Source organism: Cavia porcellus, unplaced genomic scaffold (assembly GCF_034190915.1).
Source record: "Cavia porcellus strain 051 isolate PalLab524CR breed Dunkin Hartley unplaced genomic scaffold, mCavPor4.1 scaffold_10, whole genome shotgun sequence".
Lineage (NCBI taxonomy): Eukaryota > Metazoa > Chordata > Mammalia > Rodentia > Caviidae > Cavia > Cavia porcellus.
The window spans coordinates 23,438,795-23,463,263 of NW_026947493.1; the positions used below are offsets into that span (position 1 = coordinate 23,438,795).

The window sequence follows — 24,469 nt, forward strand, 5'->3', positions numbered from 1 at the left end:
AGGGGTTGTGGGAACTCTCAAATATGCAGCCAGTTGGTCAGAAGTACAGGTGCTGTGGGGAACTACTTATTGTTAGTACCTGTACTACAAGTTCTTTAAGGAAGTGGTAAAGCCCTAGATTGTGGTGTTTGCAGATTTCCATGATGTAAATACTCTTCTTGTAGCCAATTTAAAGTTACTAATATGATATCATTGAGAAAAAAATTCAAAGGAACACCTCCTTACAAGCCTGTGTGAATTTTCTAGCTCACTATTGCCCATGCTGTTTGACCGAGCAATTCCACTTCTCAAAATTTATCCAGCAGATATGCCGGTACAGTTTCCCCTTCCTACATGTGTACAGATGCCCATTACAGTATTGTTTTCACAAAAGATTAAAAATAAGCTATAGACCCATCAGTAAGTTTAAACAAATCATAGCAATTCAATAAAATGAAGTAAGTGCTTTGCAGGCTTTAGGAAGAATGAGATAAATCAACCCAGACATAGGATAATTTGAAATCATAGCACAAAGTTTAAAAAAAAAGGAAGATATAGAATGGTCTTCAGTCTGCCATCATTTGGTATAACATGAAATGGAGCATGTATTAGCCTGTGTACATATACATGGACTGTCATGGGAGTAACACTTAAAAACCTGAAAACAAAGTACCTTCTGAGAAGCAGAAGTCGGAGATTTGTGTGAAATTCATGTCTCTCTTTTTTTTAGTATACCTTTTGTACTATTTGAATTTTTACCATGTCTATTTAAAGAATTATTGTAATAGCCAACAGTGGAGAGAAAGTAGGGTGAATGCATGATTGAAAAAATAAATGAGTGAATCAATCTTGGAGTAAAATAACCCTAGCTCTTTCATCATTGTTAATGTACTTCCCATCAACCTCTATGTCTTTCCTGAGACATGCTTCTGGGGAAGGGTTGCAAAGTTCAAAAGAAATGACAGAACCTCTTCTCTAACGATGAGGTTAAACCCTGAAATGCCTGTGGGGCCAGGCAGGTACTATGAGAGCAAGAAATGGTCCACAAAGGGCCTGTGCTGGACCAAGAGCTCCTGACACAGAGGGAAGCCATGCGTTGGCTACAGCAACCCCTGGTATCTAGAAATACAGGCCCCATTTTGCCAGATCTTTTGATTTTTCAAAAGAATTATAAATCTAAACTAGTACATCAAGTTTCCTCACCCTTATAAAGCAGGAAATTAATACAAATCTTCCAACAGCATAATGGAGGACACTGAAAACCTATTATGCCTTTATAAATTTAGGGGGAAAAGCTGTATTTCCACCAAGAACTTGCTTTAGGCTGAGCTTAGATGAGTAGCAAGTATTTGGATTTGTGCTCTAAGGAAAAGAATTTTATCATTTTTCCCCTAAGTCCAAGACAATTAAATGTAATGATAGTATTTGTAAGGTCAATTAAGCCTGAAACCTATTCCTCTTGGCAACACGTATTAATGGATTTTAAAAGCTATGAAGTCTGTCAACTCTATACAAAAGTGAGGGGTAGGGAGGAGCAGAGAAGAGACATAAAGGTGATAGACAGCAAGGCAGACATAGGGTGGGAGCCAAGAGCAAGAGAAGGGAGCCGGGCAGGAGTAAGTGGAGAATAGGATTATAGCACTGATCTTCCTCAGGGCAGGAAAGGGCCAAAAATGGGCAGTCCAGTCATTCTTCAGGTAGTGTTTTTAGTGGGGTTTCCTGTTTATTGATCTGTCTCCTTGAATCTCCTGTGTTTTCATTCTAGTTTGATTAGAATTGAGTCCATCAATATCAGCATTGAGACTAATTTGTTCCTACTGACTTAGATGTTCTGGCACCCTGTTGGCTGAAAGTGTGCTGATTTCTTGTTGTTCAGTTTTTTAGAATCTCAGCTGTAATCACGACCATGTTTCTCCAGAAGCTCACGCCCATAAACATTAGGCAAGGCCAGATGGAAGTGAGATTAATGGTGATGCCTGCATTCCTGTAAAGGGAGAGAAAGTAGTGACATTAAGAATAATGATGATGATGATAGCAGCTACCTCCCTAAGCATTAATTATGAGCCAAGGTGCCTTATAATAAAAGGGACAGCTAGAACTTTTCCCCTATTACTGCATCCAAATGCAGCACCTCTGAATAACGCACATTCTCCAAGTCAGGTACATGTTTAACTTCTCAGAGTCCAATGCCAAATAACTGATAAATTTAAGTATTTTTAATATGCCATGTTCACCAGAATAATAATAGGGGGGAGAAAAGGTAAGTACAGTAGTTTTTTTGAGAGATGCAAATGGGGAGAGCAACTCAGAACAACTGGTCCTTAGTGTATGCTATGTTCAGCCAGAAAAGACTGGCAGGAATTTCCATCTTTGGAAATTGGCAATGAAACAATGTCCTTGGTCAGCCAGTCTGGGTGCCCCTGGTTCTGTTGTTAACACAAAGAATTTCACATAGCAAGCTTAGATTCTGCCTCTTTCTACAAGAACCAGCTCAGATCAAACAGTGGCCTTTTCTTTCAGGACTTTACTAACAACCGCAAGACTAAACCAACATCCTCCAACATTGTGACATTTTCTACCTGAGTCACAGCTGAACTTCCATATCATTGCCTTCTACCTACCAAGAAAGAAGCTGAGAGTCAAGAGATTAGATGACTTATCCAATCAGAAAGTAACGGGGCACAAGCATGAATGAGTCTATCCTTCAAAACTGTTATACTTTCTTTTTATTTCATCATCTACTACTTATTTCTAATTACAGAAGTAATTAGAAATTTCACAGGAAATGTGAAAATTGGAGTATATATAAGTGCACTTTTCATTTTCAGGCTCACTCTCTTTTATTATTATGTGAAAAATACAAAACGTAAGATTGCTCACAACGTGTTCCCAAGAAGCTCAGGCTCCAAACAGTTTTTAACTTAGGTGAAAGAACCTCTAAATTGCCTAAAATAGGCTTGTATTGTACTATGTTAATATTCAGATAATCTATTATAATTTAATATAGGTACTGGGTTAACTGAGACTTACAGAATAATTCTATTCTGTGCCTGATTTCAAAATTTATACCAAGATAATACCTAAAGTAAGAACAATCCTGGCCACCAAGGACAATTAAGAAAATGAAGTCTAATAGCCATCCATTCAGTTATCACTAAACAAATTTGAGCTTCTATGATGGGTCAGACATTGTTTTCAAAACTGAAAGTACAAAGTAAATTAGAGGGACAAAATTCCCACCCTGAGGAAACTTGCAATACATTAAGGAGCTACTGGCAATAAGTAAATACACTGAGAAACTATCAGGCCACAATAAATACTATGGAGAAAAATAAGTCAAAATAAAGGGAAAGAAAGTGCTGGGGCTGCCATAACAAAATATCACAGACTCGTGACTTACGCAACATATGTTTATTTTCCTACAGTTCTGAAAGCTAGAAGTCCAAAGTCAAGATTCTGGCCAATGTTTTCTAGTGAGGGCTCACCTGGTTTTCAGGGGCTCCATTCTTGCTATGTCCATCCATGGACTTTCTTCAGTAGATTCTCATGAGTAGAGAGAAGAATGAATGAATTCTCTGGATCTCATTCTATAAGAACACTAAACCTATTGGGTTAGGTCTATTTTAGTCATTTTCCCATCACTTGGACAAAATACTCAATCCTCAACTTAAAGTACGAGAGGTTTATTGTGGCTCACATTTTTAGTCCAAGGTCAGCTGGCTCCAAGGCATGGTGGAAAAGCACAGTGGAGGACTTCTGCTTTCTCATGCAGTCAGGAAGCAGGAAGAGGAGAGAAGAGCTGGGATGAGGATACACCCTTCCAGGACCCTCCTTTACTACCCATCTCTAACCAGGTCCTACAGGATGAACCCATTGATGAGTATAGTTCTCCCATGGTCAAATCACCTTCCACACATCTGAGACTTTTGGAGGATGTTTTGTGTCTAAACCATGATAGGTCTCTACACTTACAACCTTCTTTAACCTTCATTATGCACTTACTCCAAATAAGGAAGTGCTGGGAGTTGAAGCTTTAGCATGGGCTTTTTAGAGACGTACGTATTCATATCAGTCTATAAAATGTAAGCTAATCAGAGAAGCCATCTCTAATAAGCCAATTAGTTTTAAGATGGTCCTCAAGAAGCTTCATTGCCTGGTATTCATATCCTTGTGTAAATGCCTCCCAAATAAATCAGGACTAGTCTCAGGGAAATATAGTTCCACAGAGATTGAGGTATTTGACTTCTGGGGCTAGATCTTACAAGGTACTAAAGCTCCTACTCTAACTTTTTAGATTACTCAACTGGAAAACAAGCCAGTCACCATGGCGTGAGGACCATTGAGAGCCTTGGGAGGGAATGCGGATAGAAACTCTGATCTCCCACCAAATTGCTAACCCATCAGCTACATGAATGAGTTTCCTGGGAAGTGGAACGTTGGCCCCAGTAAAGCCTTCAGAAGACATCAGCCCTACTGAAACTGAAGTCTGTACTCCAACCACATACGAAGCCCTCAGCCAGAACAATTTAGCTAAGCTGCTTCTCAATCTCTGGTCCACAGGAAATGTGAAACAGTGATTGTTACTGTTTTAAGTCACCAAATTCTGGAGTAATTTGTTATGCAGTTATACAAAGTTGTATATGGTGGTATTGAAAAATCAGAAGGAATAATCAAATGAACTGTGCCCATCTGGGAATTAAACATTTCAGACAGAAAAAAAAAAATACCAAAGACGTAGCAGGGGAGCACGTATGGCAAGCTTAAGGGATCCGATGTATGTTACTGTGTTACCAGTGATCTGTAATGGCCACTATCATAGCAATTGCCATGCTTAGAACTATTGTTTATATTTACAATCCCAAATTTATATTTCCAGAGAGCTTCAGTGCCTTACACTCAATGGTTTAGTCAATACCGCCCCTAGAATATCAAATGGTTCTCTCAAAATGTTGTATCCAAAATCACATTCCTGCTCTTCCCCATTTTACCCCATTCCCAGTCTTCCTCAACTCTGAAAGTAAAAAAATTCAGGCACTCAAGTGAACAGCCTTAAAGATAATCTTTGCCTCCCTCTTTCTTCCCTCACATGCCCATCAAAATAATCAATAAAGCGTATTAAAACTTCTTTGAAAATATACACACTTTTCAATATCTCTACTTCAGTCAACATACTCAAATACACTGTAATTTCTAGTTTGGATCATAGCATAAAATGCCTAAGTAGTTTTCCTACTTTCCCACCTTTTGTAGTCTGCATGGCTCATCCTATTTTTTAGTTATGCTGAAATTCAGTCATTTACATCAGAGCGTGCCATTTCTCTGTTTGCCAACTTGCCCAATGTAAAATGTGTGTTTCCCCATCTTGCTCGGTGTAAAAACCAAGACCTTTGTAAAGTAAGGCTCTCAAGGTCTTGCCAAAGTATCTTCCTATAACATCTCCCTTTATTCTCACCCTCTCTTACTCAGTTTTAGCCACAGTGGCTTCATTTGTGTCTCAGATCTGTGCTGTTGGAATACTTTCATCTGGCATACTCTTTCCTCTGATATATCCAACATCCACTCCATTACCTCCTTGAAAAATTTGCTTAAATGTTATCCTGTTAACAAAATCTTCCTTAACCACTCATAAAAAATTGCCACTGTCTCTACAGAATCCCTTAGTTCTATCTTGTCTTATTTTTATATATAACTCTTATCATTATCTGATATGACACATACTTTTAATTATTATTTATTTGTCTTATATATTTATCTTGTCTGTCTCCTTACACTAGAGCAGAAGGTCCCTGATGATAAAAATGGTTGTTTGGGCCAGATTCTAGAACAGTGCTCGGCACATGGTACATACCTAATGAACACTTGTTGAATCATTTGATGAACCTCTTGGAATGGATATAAGAACATCCAGGACATAACAAAATGATGGAAGATGGTGGCTAAGCTGCTGTGCATGAAATATTGAGAAGAGCTTCACATACTCTGGAGACTGGAGAAAAGAAAAACAAAGGCAACATGCAGAGGGAAAGGCCCAGCATAGCTGTGAGCCTGCCCTAGGAAGAAAAAGTTCATTCTTTGCAGATGAGCCCAAAAGATTAGGGAACATCAGAACTACTCAAAAGAATGTTTCAACAAACTTGCTGTGGGTGTGCAATATCCCAACCCCCATAGGCTCCACTAAATGTCCATACCAATGCTTCCTTGCTTGATAATGCTAACAAGTGGAGGCAATTCTGGTTGGAAAAGTAGAAGAGAGTTGACCTGGCATCTAAACTGGCAGGGAGTCAACCTGCTCAGATGCAGAAGTCAAAGGCCAAGAGCGCAACTGATATCTGAATTGCACATCATGCAGTCTTTCACATCGCCATGTATTCCCCTTGGCTGGCATCTGCAGAACAGAATGGTGATTTCAGCAAGGATCAGGATTTTTAATTAATCAGACACTGTTCACTGTGACTCTGCTCCAATTAATCTCAAGGCGGCTGCTTTCCTACACATTCTTCAATTCATGCTTATAATTATTATCAATAACCACCACGTAAAAATACACTGCGCCAGACAGCACATCCTAGATGTGTTATCTGAGCCAAGTAGCAAATTCCCAAAAGAGATAAGAGGATGTATTTGAGGAAAATTAAAATATAGAGATAAGAATCATGTCGTATATTGTTCATACAATATCACATTGAGACATGATATACAATGATAATTGAATTTATTCACTGAGAAAAAATGTGTAGGCTAAAAGCCTTATTCACAAAAATTATGCACATATATTTTAATCTACATTCTCTCTAGGTAACTCTTAACTATCTTTATCTTATTCCCATTGTATTTCATTGATTATTAATAGAGTGCTATAGCCTAAAAGAGCCATGCAGTTCACTTTCCTTTAGTATTTTCCTATTTGGAGAGTTCATTTATGCCCTGTTATGATTGGATATTAAGTATGCCTCAAAGTTCTTATGGGGCTGACTCTCTGGTGTAGCAGTGTTCAAAGGTGGGGCATTCAGGAGATAACTGGGTCATGAGGGCTCTGATCTGATGCACAGATTAATCTATCCATGGATTTACAGTTTAATAAACTATTCAGAGATGGTAGACACTTTGGGAGGTGGTACATAGCTGGAGGTGGTGTGTCATGAGGACACGCCCATGGAGGTTATGTATATTTTGTACCCAGATCCTTCTACATGCTCTCTCTGCTTCTGGCCACCTTGACGTAAGCAGTTTTGCTCCACCACGTATTCTGCTTCATCAGAAGCATAAAAGAGATGAGACCAGTGAATCAAAGATAAAACCTCTGAAACTGAGCCAGAACACACCTTTCCTCTTTTAAACTGTTTACTGTAGGTATTTTGTCACAGCAGCTGAAAACTGATAACACATGCACCCCAATTTATAAGCAACCCCTTCTTCATTTCTTCTCAGTCAGCTATATTAATCACTGAACCCTCTATCTTGAAACTCTTATGTGATCAGGACTCACCCCACCTCCAAAAGATATTTTTACTTTCCAGATCTTTTAAATGAACATGCAGATACATGCCCTTTCCCAAACTGTTCAAATTTTAAAATGCCATTTCATTGAATTCAAATACTGCAAGTGATTTTAAAAAACAATAATGTGTTTATTCCAAAGTGGGTGAAACAAAGATCAGGACTAGCCATGGTATTATTAAGTAAAATTTCGTATTTCTACAAACCATCTCAGTAAAGCACTGTTGAGTAGATCATGGGACATGGAAAGAGCCTTCACAGTCCCATCACTAGTTCTTTAATGTTTCATGACAAGCAGTGTATAGGTTCTAGGCTTAAAACATACACACACACACACACACACACACACACACACACACACAAACACAGGCATACTGGTGCAAGGATAAACTCTTATACCAAGAGAACAGAACAGGCAGCCAAAGTACTAATATGCTTATAAGACTATTTCATATATAATAGAAATGGACTAAGAAAGACCATTGTTAAGTAAATAATATGGGAAAATTTGTTTGTTGATATGGGAAATTTGGAATTTATTATCTACTTTATGACATACTCAGTAAATTCCCCATGGACTAAGAAGTCAAATAGGAAATATAAGACTTTTAAACTTTTAGAATGAAGAGAAAAGAATATACTTTTCACTTGGGGAGTTGGGTGGAGAAAGATTTCTTAAACAAAGTATAGCAAGTACAAAACTTATAGAATGAGATTTATTGATAAGTTGGACTGCTAAAATTATGAACCTATACGCATCAAATGATGCTGTTAAAAGGTAAAGAGAAAACCTACAAATTGGGAGTGAATGTTTGCAAATCAGTTAACCAAGAAAGTGTTAGTAGTCTGAAAATATAAACAGTCCATAATGATTGCAAAAACAAAGAAATACCAAAAGATTTAATTCAAAATATATGAATAAATTCATCTCAGAATATGACCAATAGATATAAGACATGGGTAATAGTTTTTCTAATGCTCATTAGTTTTCAGAAAAATGCAAGTTATAGCAAGGAGAGATGACTTTGCCCCCCTGAATTGGGAATTAAAAAGTCCAACATCATGTTTGAGACTAGATCATTATAAAATAATACTCCTGATAATAGAAAACAATTTGGCACTGCTTAATGATACACACACTTTGTGTATAATTGTCAACTTTACTCTTAGGTATAGTTCACTTAGAAACTTCTAAAAATAACAAAAGAGTATAGCACATCATAGTTGATCAGTATACGCTATATTCAAACAATTATTTTAATAACTTTTTCTTTCAGTAGAAATTATTAACAGTTTTTATAGTTTAATTATTTTCTCAAGGTATTACAATTGCTTGATGGCACTAATACCTCCCAGAGTTAATTTTTTTCCCCCCTTGGGAACAGATTGAACATTTACCTAGGGTTCTGTTCTCCCAACGCTTTTGGGCTCTAGACGAAGCTCCCTGTAGACATGGCCAGTCCAAGCATTGCAGTGATCAGTTCAGGATAGCATGAGACATAGGGCTGCCCAATCAAGGTGAACTTCAGAGCTGCTGGAAAATAATCTTGCTCTTTCGTGAATCCAAAGCCTGGGAACAGATGAGATCAGAGTGTTATAAGCCATCAGGTGGAGTCTTAGAGTGACGCTGACAAAGCAGGGTATCTATTGAGTGACAGAAAGAAGTTGAGTCATGATGACAAAATTCATAGCTTTAAATTACCTAAGAGTTGTTCACAGTCAAAACTACGCTGACCACCTAGACTGCTTCAGTGATGAACTTCCTTTTTGCTTAAGTGATTTTTTTAGTCATCCTTTTTAAAATGTATAACACAAGAAGTTCTGGATGCTACAATGAAAGAGTCAAAACTAAAGCCCCAGTGTCCCAGCGTCCACTTTTCTTTTCATAGCACTACCTAGCAAGGTGTTCCAAAATCACATGAAAAAATGAAAAATAGTGTCTTTCTTTTACCACAAAAAGAATCTTTAGCCGGGCGTGGTGGCTCACACCTGTAATCCCAGCACTCGGGAGGCTGAGGTGGGAGGATCGTTGCGAGTTCGAGACCAGCCTGAGCTACAAAGTGAGCTCAAGGCCAGCCTGAACTGCATAGCAAGACCCCATCTCAAAAAAGACACACACAAAAAAAAAAAAAGAGAATCTTTGAGGTTGTATTTCTTCGACCTTTTATGTAGAAAACTATTCACCTCTTTTTTCCTGTTAATGTGTGTTTAGTTTACATTTTACCTAGTTCTGTGTATTCAAAATAGTTTCTTTGACAAATTCTCCTTAAATATGGTCAAGGACAACAATCTATAATCATAGCTAAATCCCCAGCACAATGTCAGGGCATATGTTAAATTATTATGATTAAAGGGGTTTGGATTATTTGATTAACAACATGAAGTGTGATGGCATTGTAAATAAAATGCCCAACAATACAGAGTCCTAAGCAGCATTCCCTCCCCAAAGGAAGGGCCGCACTGTCGCTAGGATGCTCGTGTCTTGTAACAGAGGCTGACAGCACTCACTCTCCACTTCACCAGCTGGATTCAATGAAATGGCTCTGAGGGACGGTGGGAACTACTACTGTAATTACAAAATCATGATTCCCAGACACAGTCTAACAAGAGTGTGGATAACACGGACAGGGTCTTTGAAAATAGGACTTCCCGGAAATTCCACAGTGGTGATCACCATCCTAGATCATTAAAGCCATCCTCAGAGCAAATAGGCCAGAATATCAAAAGATGGACCTGAAACATCAGCACCACTGCAAAAATTGCAAAATATTCAAAGCCTTCAAAGTTCATTCCAGCTCCTCTTGTTTCTTGTCCTTTCTGGCTACCTTCTGCCTCAGCCTTCAGGCTCCAGCAGCCTGATTCCTTTCTCTGTGAAAGCCCTACCACGAGCAGCCTGATTCAGACCTTTCTCGAAGAGAAAGGCTAACCCTCCAAAAGGGTTTTTTTTTTCTTTTCATCTTACTCAATGAAATTTTCATTCCTTTATAGAATCATGAGAAATAGAGCCATGCAGTGCTAGGCTAGAAGCCAAGCCATGGAACTTATAAGGTACTTAAATTGGGAAAATTAATTAATATTCTTCAGCATCTGAAAGATGCAAATAAATATATCCCCTAACTCAGAGTTGTTGGGAGAATTCAGTGAGATAAAGGTTGTAATGTATTTTATCCCAATAGGTGGTCCATAGGAAGAGCCCAATAAACATTATTATTGCTACTGATAATAAAGTAATAAAGATAGAAAAGATCAATTGATTTGCCCACAGTTGTAGGAATTTGTCTATTTTTGAAACAAAAAAAAAAAAAAACAATTTTGGAGAAGTACTCATCCACAATTTACATTTTTATCCGTTTTTGCCTGTAGGGTTTTTTGTAAAACATATCGCATATTTCTTACTGTAATACATCTCAACATTTTCTTTTCACAGGATCCATCAGTTCTGACATAAGAAACTGTTTGTACATAGCATGCAATCAACACAAGCAATGCAAAACAACTCCCCAGTCCAAAAATCTGATACAAGCAATATAAAAGAAGACCTTTTCCCCCTTTTCTTTAGCAATTTACTTTGCAAATAAATTGCTTTTCTTTAAAGGTCACTTTGTTGTTTTAGAACACTTCACATCTGACACTATCCTTTTACTGTAGCAAGTTGCACAAAGGATATTTTCAGCACTATTTCCTAAGATTTTATCTATTACATTAACACCATTCTACCAGAGACAGAGAGGGGAAAAAAAACAGTTCAAAATGGTGACTAAAGAAGGTGGTTTACCTGGAAAAAGAACACTTATCAAAAAAAATCAAATCAATAAAAATTCTATATATCTTCCACCCAGGTAAGAAATAACAGTTTACTTCAATTAATGCTTATTAAACACTTATGTATGCCTGGCAGTACACACTAATTAAGGAGTTTAAATGTATCATCTCACTGAGTCCTGATAATTAATTTTATGAGGTCAGGTATTATCATCCTCATCTTTAAAATAAGAAAACTGAGGCTTAGCAATGTTAAATAACTGAGAAAAAATCACACATCTAGGGGCTGGGGATTTAGCTCAGCGGCATAAGCGCCTGCCTTTCAAGCAGGCAGTCGTGAGTTCGATCCCTGGCACCGATAAAAAGGAAAAAGACAACAACAACAACAACAAAAAAAAATCACACATCTAACAAGAACAGATTATTCTCTGCTCTAATCTAAGCAACCATGATACTTCCAAAATGAAATCCTAGGAAGTATAAATTCAGATAGCTTTTGAAGACCTGAATAAAAACAACCAAATTCCTATAAAGTTTGTAGTCTCTGCCTTCTTGGCTATCTTCACAACTCCATCCCAAACTTCTCCTTGCCTAGGATAGGAAGCTAAAAGATTTTCTAATTTTTAGACAGGTTATCATGAGAAGATCAGATACTCTAATGATTATCTAGCCAGGATATACATTATTCACTTCCATCTTCCCTACAATCCTTTGAACCCAGTGTCATTTCAACTTCATAAATGAGGAAATAAGATCCTGAGAGATTAAGTCAGAGGTCAAAGTTGTATTTAGCCATAGAGATATTATTTTTGCCCCACATAGAATTATTAAACATTAGGAAATTAAGTCATGCGTGGTAGAATATGCCTGTATTCCAGTTACTTGGAGGCTAATACAGAAGAATTACTTGAGCCCAGTAATTCAAAGATAGCCTTGTGCAAAATGGTGAGAACTTGACTCAAAAATAAATTAGAGAAAAATAAATTACATATTCACATACAAATTATATGGTAAAAATGTCTGGACTCTTTTCAACACTGTAAAATTTTGATAACAGTAGCCATGTTCCTCTGTGGTATCAATAGCTAAACCTGAGGAGTAGCTGCCAAGAGCCGATGCTCTCTAGCCATCTCTATCTGTGTCAGCCAGCATCATACAGGACGGTTTCACCCCGTGTAAGAATAGGTAGACTTTTATGGCCAATTGCGGATGGTTCCTCCAAAGGTCTTGGCTATGATATCACTCTGACCCTGCCACCATCTTTAAGGATGCTAAAATGCCAGTGGAACCACGGAAGAACGAGGTGGAAATAAGAAGAATGAATACATCCCCTGAATCTGCTGGAGTCACTACTTGCCACAGGACATATTTTTTAAATTGTTACAGAATATTGCTCTCATTAATTGTTTTATGTAAGCATCTAGTATTCAGTAGATTTGGTGGTTTTGCCATATGACTTCCTTAAAAGCCATTATAAGAAAAACATTTAGTAGTACTACATGCTATCCATTTTCCCTAAATTATAGCAGAGTGGAAAGAGTTTTTGGCATACTAAAAGAGAAAATATAAAGTAAGAATAGCCTTTATTCCAAGGACATGGAGAGGAGTCCATAATCATAGACAGCCTGGGTCTCTCTGACCAGAACATGGGGTATGGGATATATATATATATATATAAAACCTCTGACCACGGGTGATGCTTAGGGCAGGCATTGATGATGCGTGAGGAGCTGATGGGAGTTTTCCTCACATGCAATCAGGAAGGGGAGTTGCAATTAAGACTGAGGAAAAAGCAGGAAGTAGTAGGCATCCCACTTTGGCCTTCTGCCACGTTGGACCACCACCATAACCTACTAAGACAAGAACCTTTCATTCCCATCTTGTATTGTTAGGAAAAGGGCAAAGTCTCTCTCTTAATACATCCTGCTGAAAGGGGGCTTCGTATTGGGGTTCAAGAAAGTTGATGGGACGATGGTTGATGCCCATGTAGAAGCTGGTGCCAGGTGTTTCAGCCAGGACAACTTTATCATTGGCGAATGCCTACACATTAGACTGGAAAAACAAAGAGACAAGGTACTATAAGGAGAAAGGCCACTATCATATTTAAGGACCCAGAAGAGGTAGAAGGAAAGGTGCCTTTGACTTAAATATGCCATTCCATCAGGACCACAGTGAGGCAGAATCTGAAAATGAAGTGTGGGATTAGGAAGAGTGAAGTTATGAGAGGTGATTATTCCCCCATCTGAAAGGGTAACAGTTAAAAGAGTAGGTAGATAGGGCTTGTCTCTGGTCAAGGAGTTGAGCTGGAAAGAATAAGAGGAGTGGGGAGGGTCATGGCTGTGTCACTATAAGGGAGATAAGAGCCTAGGCCCACAGTGATCTCATGTTTAACTAAACAGCTGAGGGTAGAGAGAACTAAGACAGTTGTCACATAGAACAACATGAAGATGATTTTACGTATGATGTGGGTGCCTTTAGGAAAGACTGTTAAGAGTCCTGCTGTAAAAATAATTAATAGAATATAAGGGATTAGGAACTAAATTGGATAACAAAACATGACTTAGCCTGAGAGTTGTGGCTGTGAGGTCTTGGTGAGATGGACACGGGGTGAGATGACCCCTCAGAATGTTAGGCAGGGAGTTAGAGTTAGGAGGGCACCGCTTAGCTCGAGTGATGTGGAGCCAGGATGGCAGTCCAGTGACCCTGAGCACCGTTGAAGTTCTAAGGAAGACCAAGTAGGGGGCACTCCATTTTAGTTGTAGTTCTTGGGATGATTTTCCATAACAGGACTTTAGTAACTACATCAGCAGTCTCCTTGGTTGTGGGAAAGGTTTTTATCCATCCTGAAAAAGTACAAACAAAGGTGAGAAGATATTTGAGAGTTTTGTGGCGGGGAATAAGTGTAAAATCTGCCTGCCAGTCCTGACCAGGGTTGTGTCCACGAAATTGATGAGTAGGAAAGGAAGGGATGGTGTGTGTCCCTGAGGAGAGGTTTTAATACAGAGATAACAGGTGTAAGTTATTGAGACCTCAGAGTGTCTGGGTCAGTCTGCATAAACACAGTGGAATTTAAAAAGGCATTTTTAAGATCTATGACTATAAAGTGAGTGGTGAAAGGAGAGATATGAGAGAGCATGTTATAAAGAGTTTGGCACCACTGGGTGGATTGGGGTAATGTCATTATTGATTACCCCAAGGTCCTGCATTAGACAATAAGACCCATCAGGCTTGAGTACCTGGAGAATGAGAGTTATAGGGTGAATGGTAGGTTTAAGAAAATCATTGTCTGAAAGATGCTTGATTATAGGTTTAAGTCCCTGTGAATGTTTGAGAGCTATAGGTTATTGGGGAATGAAAGGAAAAATTGAAGGATCCCTGAGATGAATTAAAATAGGAATGGCATGGGTAGTGCAGATGGCATTGAAGGTATCCCAAACTATGGATCGGACAGAGAAGAAGGGAGGGGAGGGAATAGTTTTGCAGCACACTGTGAGGGTATCTGGAGAACAGAGAGCTGTGGGGAGGGAGAAGGTAAAAGAGAAGTTAAGCTTTTGAAGAAGGCCTCTACCTAAAAAGGGTTGTGGGACATGATGGAATTGCTAGGAAGCTATGGGTAATGAAGAGAGTCTGGAACCTGCATGGAGTAGGCCCTGCCTGCAAAGGCTGCGTAGGTTGGCCGTCAATACTCACTATAGAGACCAAGGACTTAATATAGCAGCCTGAAAACTCAGGAAGAACACTATGCACGGCTTCTATGTCCACAAGTATAGAGAATGTCTTACCTGAGACCTCCAGTGGGGACTCAGGGCTCTGAGAACGATACCTTAATGGGAGCTTTGGGCCCCAAGCCCCATCAGTCTTCAGCAGCAAGTCCAAGTAGATCAGTCAGCGATGAATCCAGTAGTGATGAGATCTCCTGTGAGGGTAAGGAGTTAGAGGATGGCTTACCTGCTCTCTGGCAGCTAGGATAGTCGCTCTTCCAATGGCCCTTGAGATTGCAATAGGGGCAAGACCCAGAGGAACACTGGGGTTGGTGCATTCTCTTGCCCAATGTCCTTCTTTATTGCACTTGAAGCATGGTCTGGGAGGGCTCAGGCAGCTCCTTTTTGTCTCAGTTTACCTGTCTCAGAGCTCCAAGTGTCACTGCTAAAAGATCAGATTGTTATTTTTCCTTTTGATTTTTATCTCTGTTGTTGAAAACACAAAAAGCTATATTGAAAAGGTCTTCCTGTGGGGTTTGAGGGCCAAGTTTAGCCTTTTGTCTTGGGATCTGACTCACAGTGGAAGTTATCTGTCTCCTCCACAGTCACAAGACATCTGATTTTTATCTTGAGTAGGTGTATAGTTTTAAATCTAAAGGAGACAAAGTCAAGGAATCAATTAAGTGTGCAGGAGTCAAATATTACAATCAACAGGCTATTTATGACTATAACTTTAGTAAGGGCTTCCCATTAGGAAGATAAGGATAAGGTCTAGAGAATTTAAAAACTGACATGTCATTCATTGGTTATACACACACTTAGGTTTTACAATTATATAAGTACCTCCTGTGCTGTTAGAATGTCTAATGCCATCTGGTTTTTGGATGATGGCCTGTTTTATTAAATTTACCTTTTTATTTAGGAGAGAGATCAGCTGCGGTGTCATTTAACACCAGTTGAGTATAGTTAATTATGGCCTCAATATGCATCATATAATCTTATTTTGGAAAAGATCTGATAGATCCCAGCAAAAGAAATCTAAGAGGAATTTATAATTATCTCTTAGTTTTAGTTGTTGAATATTCAGAATATTGATAACAGTTCAGTGCAGTAGAGGCAGTAAGCTTAACATGGAACATTAAATGGAACGATTATTTTCTATTAACTATGGGTGCTGTAACATTTGAGCACTAAAAAAATTTGTGACACTGTTTGGACTGCTCACTGTTTAAACATCTCTAAGTATAACATATGCATTATATAAATTTTTGTTTAAAAATTATTATTTGACTGGTGACCTCGTGTTGGTCTGACCTGAATCTCCTGGCTGGAGCACAAGAAAAAGGCAGATGTCTGGATCTGAAAGAAAACACTTGTCATTATAAACAATCCAAATTTTTTATTTGAAGGCATGAATATATATCAGACCAGTAACAATGAATTGTCTTAGTCATATGAACTTTAGTTGAGGTGTCTCCCATAAGGCTATGGAGATTATTGGGGCCTCCAATTAATGAACAAGAGCTGCTTAAAGTTACCAAGTGGCCACTTTTTTATTCATTAATTGAAGTCCTGTCCAATGTCTCCTCACCCCAAGGGATTTTGTTTAACCAATTCTTGCATCATTTTGACCAGCTGGCAACCTAGGTGGAAGCATGTTTTTTAAATCTATAATCCAAATAAATCTTGACTAAATGATCTGAAAATGTAAAAGAGAAGGAAAAAATTGTTGAGCTCAAATAAAAAGGACCAGCTGTTTAAGGGCAGGCAAATGGACAAACAAAAAACAGTTATATAGACTGACAATCATCTTATAAAACCAGAGTGCACTCAAATATATTTGGCCAATTTGAACTATAATAAATAGACTAGTGTGAACCTTTTTGTAGATCAATTAATAGAGATCTCTTGAAATAAGAATACCAGAAGAAGAACCTACTAAATTATGGCTAATCTGAGATAGGTCAGAGAGGAAAAAAGGAACATGAATATTAACTAATACATCGGGGCCAGCCTGTTCCCAAAGTGAGAGTAGAGATTGAGGATGAGAAGACTGTGGAGTAAATGGCCTGTGCCCGGCAGGCATGTGTGGGCAATTAACCGATGATTAGCTATAAAATGGCCACTCGTCACTGTACAACAAGGAAACACAGGCTCTTGGCAGGTTACCATCTAACCAGCAGCAGCCTAGCTGCTGCCAGTAACACCGTGAGGGAGCGCAAGATGGCAACTGATCATCATGTGACCCACAGCAGGATGGCTGCTGCCAATCACATGAGGGGCCACAAGGGGGCAGCCATTGACCCCAAGACTCATTGCAAGATGGCGGTGCACTGTCACGTGGCAGAGGGCCACAAGATGGTGGCTGTTCTCCACATGAGTTGCAGCGAGATGGCTGCTGACAACTATGTGGCCTGCCAGAATGCTGGAATGCATGAGACTGAATATAGTGAGCTGGTAGAGAAAATGGCAACACAGGGAAAGGGGACAAAGAGCCATCTGATGGAATAGATGGCTCAGGTGAAGGGGATTGAGAAATTGGAGACTGGGGAGAGAAACTAAGGGGAGGATTAGAGTCCACTGTGGGTGAGGGAGGATGAGAGGATGGCACAGGAGGCAAAGAAACATCTGGCTGAGAAAGCTGTGGGGTTTGTTATAAGAGATACAGGGGAGGAGCTGTAAAGACAGGCGCCACTTCATCTAAGGGTCCAGTGGGAGGGAGGGAGAGATCATGGAGGAGCAGAGTGAGCCATCACAGAAGACAGAGTGAGAGAAGGACATGTCCTCAAAGTGAAAAAGGCCTAAAAATGAAGGGTTTCTGCCAACCTTGCTGCCATTTTTGTGACAAAAGCATAAATAAAAGATCAGCTTTTTGGTTTCCACAAAGGTGTGGTTTTGGGGGGACAGGAAAAGGTCCCCATGAAAGAATTATAAGTGAGCTGAGAGAACAACTTCCTTTCTGGATGAAAGAGCTTTAGCTCCCTGCAAGGAACGTGGAAGCTGTCCTGGGTCACACCTATCAAAAGAGGTCATCACCAGTTTCGAAAGTGTGACATGGAAAGTCCCAACACCTATTCTCCTCAGCCAGTCACTGAAGAGTGTAGGTTTTTTGCCTCAGGCTCTATGGCCTAGATAGCGTGAAAACTGGTATCCCTGTTTAGGCAGAATAGGTTTTTGCCACAAGCTTGAGGATTTTAGGAATGGAAACAGAAAATTCCCCATGGTAGCTCAACTGTGATCAGTGAGGAAAGTCGCTGTCACATGTAGATTAGTGGCAGCAAGTAAACAGTCCTGGAGAAAGAAAAAAATGTGGTTCTTAGGCAGGGGAGCTCCAACTGGGAGGGATTTTTTTAGGAGCTAACACACTCTGCCATCCAAGTCACAGGGTACCATTATGAAAGAGTTTTCAGCACAATAAAAGAGAGAATATAAAGTAAAAAATAGCCTTTATTCCAAGGACATGGAGGGAAGTCCATAACCATAGACAGCCTGGGTCTCTCTGACTGATATATGGGATATATGGGATATATGGGATATATGTATATCCCATATAACCCATATACATATATGGGATATATGTATATCCCATATAACCTCTGACCAGGGTTGATAGAACTGTGGGGGAACAGCGGTGGCTGAAAAGATAAGAAGTATGAAATATAAATGACCTTTATTTTGAGAATGCGGGGAGAGACACCCCCAATCCCGTGGGGCACAGCATCTCCCCCCGGGGTCAGCAATCTCTCCATGGAACACATGGAGTGGAGGCATATAAGTAGCCTAGGTTTGAGGTGGAACCTAAAGGGCATTAGTGATGCACAGGTAGCCCATTGGTCTTTGTTTGGCGCCACAGGTAAATTCCTAGGGGTGGGGGAGATGGAGCTCCTTGGTTCCACCTGAGGCTTTACCAGCTACAGTGTCCTGTCTGGTCCAAAACTCTTTCAGGAGTGTTCTTAGGGTGGGCATTGATGATGCTTGAGGAGCTGATTAGAATTTTTTTCACGTGCAAACAGGAAGGGGAGTTACAATTAAGGCTGAGGAAGAAGCAGGAAGTGGTAGGCATACTGCTTTGGCCTTCCGCCACATTAGACCACCACCAAAACCGTACAGTAATTTATACGAAGGCAAGAACCTTTCAGGAGCACATAGTCTCCTGAGAAAACACTGTATTTCCCAGCTTCCTGTGCAGCTAATATGATTTCACATCAATGGGATATGGGGCAATGTGACTTCATATCAATAGGAAGGGGAAAAACAAGATAAGCTGTTTCTGGGACTTTTCCAAAAAATATCTACTTGGCTCTCTTTCCCCTTACCCACGGCTAGACCACCAATATGGAAGTTGTCCAGTATCAACATGTGGACATTTAAGGAGATTAGAAAGCAATAAGATACAATAAACTAGGTTTTTTGTCCTGATGACAGCCAATTTACCAGCCCAAGAGAGTTTATCTGGACTGTTTCCTGAAAGATAAACTTCTGTTTACTTACACCACAACCATATTGTATGTCTTTGTGACAGCAGTCTTCCTCCTTCCTCCTCCTCCAGTTCCACTGTGTCCATTCTGTTACCCTGCTTTTACTCAGATTTCAGCGAGTGAAGTATCCTTTCTTCATGACATAGTATTTAGCCTTGAATCCTGACACCACTTCTTGGGAGCTTCTTGGAATCCTAGGCAAGTTAACTTTCTTTTTCTAAATCTGATGTGAAAAATAATAGTTGGAATGATTTGTCAAAAGGATTAAATAAAGCCAAACAGCAGTCTCTGGCATTTCAAAGGCACTAAACAAATGTCAGTGTCTTTCCCTTTCCTGGTTCAAATCTTATCATCACACCAGTGCTCTGCAAATTCTCTCTGATTTGAGGGCTCCATATTGCCATCAGTTACCCATCTTTCTTCTCTATCTTTAACCTTTTTATCTCTATTGTTCTGCATTTAAACAGACTAAAGCCTCACCCATACAAAAATTAAAAAGAAGAATTTGGTCAAACCAAGAAGCAACCCTCCTCTCACCTCTTCAAAACCAAAAACCTACAAAGAGAAACCTACTTTCTTGTTTCCCATTCATTCTTTTTTTTTAAGACAAAAGTTAAATATAACAATAAAACAGTTTAAAAACAGGTTAGTAGGACAGTTCCAATAATCAATACATTGCGTATGTTTTACTTCATAGTAGTTATTCAGAGTGCAAGATCTAGGCAGGATATCTTGTCCAAAAAATATTCTTAAACCTCCTTCCTTCCCCATCTGGCTTCAGCACCCTGCTTTCTATCAGTATACTTCAGTAAAAAGTTACTAGTGTCCTCCCAATTCCACAATCTTTATCTTTTTCAACCTTTCCAAAGCCCTAGACATGGATGACACCAGAACCTTCTCAAAATTCACTTTCTACTTGCTGTCCATGATTTGACCATCTCCAGCCTGACCTCCTTGGAAAATCTTTCTCATTATCTACTGTGTCCCCTTACCTCTTCCCACTCCTTCATTGCTAATATTCTCAGGGTACCTTTTTCAGAATGGTGACATATCTGTATACTTGAGCTGGGTTCAGTGATACACTAGCCAAACGCCACTAAGATCACAAAGACTCTCTTAGCGTGGACGCTGGGAGTGCTGCTGGCAGAAAGTACTCAAAGGGCAACCTTCCTCCAGAAAAGTTACTTGTAGGGAGCCGAGCGACAGCCCATTGCTGCCTCCCTGTTTCTCTCTCTCCTATGGGCACTGCGTCTGCCTACATTAACCATAATCCTCTCCTGCTTACGTATCCGGATGTGACAGTGACCCTGTTGTATTCATCCCTTTAACCTCTTCTTGTCCCAGCTCCCAGCCTTAGCCTATAAAAGGTGTGATCATTTCCTGAATAAACTGGAGGCTTGATCGGATTATCTCGACTTGCATCTATCTCTCTGTCTCCCTCATGTCTTTTATTTAATCCCCGTTCCCCCTCCAGGAGTTCTCCATAGATTGATCTGCAGGCCGGATCAGTTACTCACCAAAACACACCCTCTTTCCATGTCAAATTGCTTGTCAAAGGAAGGATACCAAGGCCTTGCGCCTCTGCCCCAACTCAGCACAACTCTGAAGGACCATACATTTCAGAGCTCCCCGCAGGAGCAGCACAGGCCTTAACTAGTACTGCTTTTCAACTTGACTTTTCACCCTGCTCAACCTTACTTCCTGCTCACTTCCATAGGCACTGATCCCAAAGACACTCTGTCATAAACTAGTCTCCATCATAGAGTACGTTGTGTAAGGGAGCCAGCTTGCAACAGTGATGATGATTCTCCATTCTTGATCCCTCTTTTGAGTTCTAGGCCTAAATTTGCATTATGTATCTCTATTAGGTTGTCCAAAGGTATCAAAAATTCTATATTAACCAAAATGAATAAACTACTTACCTATGTACCTAACCTGCTGTTCTTACCCAGGTGCTTAAACCCAAAATGAGGGATGTATCCTCAGCCAGTCTTCTGCCCTCGTCCTCCACACTCTAGGGTTTATCCATTCTACCTCATAGACACTTAAATCTTCACTCTCCTCTTTATATCCTTGTACACAACTTTGGCCTAAAATATCATGCTTTCTCATGTTGGAAGTTATCATTATGTCCTCATTAAAATTCAAGTGTCCAGCCTTTCTGCCATGCCAGATTGCTAGCTGTACCTTGATATATGTTGAACTTTTATCCCCAACCTCTCAGCTCCCCTTGCAAGCAGCTGTGGATATGTGACTAGGATCAGGCCAGTAGATACGATCAAAAGTGCTCTGCAAAACCTCCAGGTATCCTTGCAGCAGAGATACTGGCCCTCCATTTCTCATGCCCTCTTTCACACAGACTAAAATGCCAAAGAGGAGCTGAGTTTTGCAGAAGAGGACCTCATCTTAGGGAGAGCAACAAAACACAAGGATCCTGGATCTCAATGAGTTCATGCAACCTGCCTATTGTTGGTTCACCTGTCTCCTACTGAACTGCTGATCAAGAAATAACCTCTACCAAAGCCAATTCACCCTTTGTGAGCTGATGCATGTGGGGCTGGGGTGAGGAAACCAACCAATTTGCCCTTCCTGTGAGTGAGCAGAAGCCATGCTGGGCCTGGGAGGAAGCCAATTTACCCTCCCCATGAGCCAGCCAAGGCATAGACTGGGAGATATAACCCACACACACACCATAAGCAACCAGCTGATTTGGAGGACAGGCTGAGTTGATACCAACTTAATGCTTGTACTATTTGATTGACTTTGCTGGCCTAAGGCCAGTAGTCTGACCATGAAGTAAGAGGATAACATGGTGCAATATAGCAAATATGGGGATTTCTTTCTGTCTCATTTTTGAAATCCAATATTTTTCACACTATTATGTTTTGTTCCATGTTATTTTTTTTTTCTTTATTCAATGTTCTGCATTGATTGGTTTTATTCTGTTTTGTTTCTTTTGATTTTATTATGTCTGACAGTATGGGCAGCAGTTTCAAAGACAATGAGAGGCATGATGGTAGCCATTGTTGATTTCCTATTATCCTGTTTTGAAGTCCTGTATCACTTTCATTGTTCTGCTCTGATTATTTCTATTCTGTTTTGTTTGGTTTGGTTTTATTCTTTATAAAAGAAAAGAAGTAAAAGAAATAACCTCTACCTTACATTTTGGAGTGTCTTTATCTTCTATCCTAATTTTAACCATTACTTTATGTACTTTATGTACTTTATAAAGTACATAATTAAGCCTATTACTCCACACTGAAATCTATCTGTGGTCCTTACACCGACCTTCAGGGAGAATCCAAGCTTCTATATGAAAGTTTTCAGGCCACATATGAATAGGCTTGAGTGTTACCTCCAGGCACACTCTCCAGGCAGCCAGGTATGCTGTTTCTGAGTTGGGGAAAGGCTGCTTTTGTCCCATCCATAATTTTAGTGCCTATGGTAGGGCTTTGCATGCTGAATTTAGCCAACCAGAAAGCTTCACAAAATAGGTTATAACCAGAAGAATTAGACTGACTTGGGCTCAAATATTGTCTACACCTCTTGTCAATGTGACCTATAGCAAAAGACTTACCTTTCTGTAAAATGGGCAGGTTACTATTACTCACCCCATGATTATTTTGACTGTTAAATTAGATAATGAGCATAAAGCTCCAGGTGGATCCTTTGCTTGTAGTAAACATTCCATCATTACTGAGGTTCTCCTTAGTTGTTCATTAGTTTGTTACTGGGTAGAAGCATGGAATAACTTCCAACCCCTCAGCATCTACTGCAGGATCTATCAAAGGCAGTCCACAGTGAGCATCAAATCCCACATTATATCTCCCTAGTGACAATCTACTACTGACAAGAAGGGAGCCACAGCCTTGTCTTTCACCTCTGTCTGCCCAGAGAATCTTGCAAAAGGCTTAGAGGGGCCATGACTTCCTGGTATAGGAGCAGTCGAATTCCAGCATCTTTTCTTCAATCACCAGTTCTAAATTCCTCTTTTTCAGTCTGCCCTGTTGAATCATGTACAAGATAACCCTGATTTTCCAAATTCACAAAACCCTCAATAATAAAAGCCTTTTATGTAAATTGCCCAAGGCCCAGATACATTGTGATCTGGCCAGTGCAGTCAATAACATGACAAAATCAAAATGTAATTTCTAATTAGCATTTTTACTGTAGTTTCTGGGTAAAAAAAAAAAACCAGAGGATGAATAAAAGAACTTAGAAATTTTATTTTCCTTTTCATTCATTTCCCAAGCCCTGTATCAATCCCCTAAAACCCTAAACCCCTGTCTAAAGCTAGACCCATGCACGCACATATACACAGATCATCAGAAGTATACCAGAGCCATCTTGCACCAACTTGAAAAAACTGATCATTAAAATTTCAGGAATTTTTCCAATCCATTGTTAAGCACAGCCATTATTAAAAATTAAATACTATAAACTTGGCAGTGAAATAAATTATAAATCCAGGTAATAAATATAAAATAGGGAGAAAGAATTAACATCAAACAACATAAATGAATCTTAAAATAATTTTGCTGAAGCCAAATAATAGGACACTATACATCATGTGATCTCATTGGTAGAGGGCTGCCAAAAAATAACTTATAATAATAAAAAAGTAGATCAAAGGTTTCTGGAGGAATCAGATTAAGGAGGGAATGAAAGAGATAAATGGGGCATGGAAAATTTGGAGAGAGTAATAGAATTGTTTATAATCTTGAGTATAGTGGTAGTTTCACATGTACTTACAAACATTAAAATCAGTCAGAGTGTACACCTCAAATAAAAGTAACTTCATGAATGTCAATCAACACTCTAATTATGCTGTTAAATTTTTTAAAGTCCATCGTTTTCAATTATTTTGCTAAAGTTTACTGTCTTACTACATTTGCCATATGTTTTACATCTGTTCTCTTAAGCTTCTTTACATCTACTGTAACTGGCAGGTGGAAATTACACATCGGTGCTTTCTGGCATCTCTTCACACTGCCATGGTGGGAGTATATACTGTAAAATAAACACTATAAATCAGGACTTGATTTATAATTT

The 24,469-nt window shown here is 39.4% G+C and overlaps 1 long non-coding RNA gene across 1 annotated transcript; it reads right to left on the reverse strand.

The window, feature by feature from the left end:
• Positions 1–425: 425 nt before the first annotated feature.
• On the reverse strand, positions 426–6,359 carry LOC134477763 (uncharacterized). Its single transcript, XR_010049961.1, has 4 exons — positions 5,828–6,359; positions 3,677–3,735; positions 3,465–3,583; positions 426–1,963 (listed from the first exon to the last, which is right to left on the reverse strand). It is a non-coding gene; the product is annotated as an uncharacterized LOC134477763 (long non-coding RNA).
• Between the last annotated feature and the right edge of the window lie 18,110 nt (positions 6,360–24,469).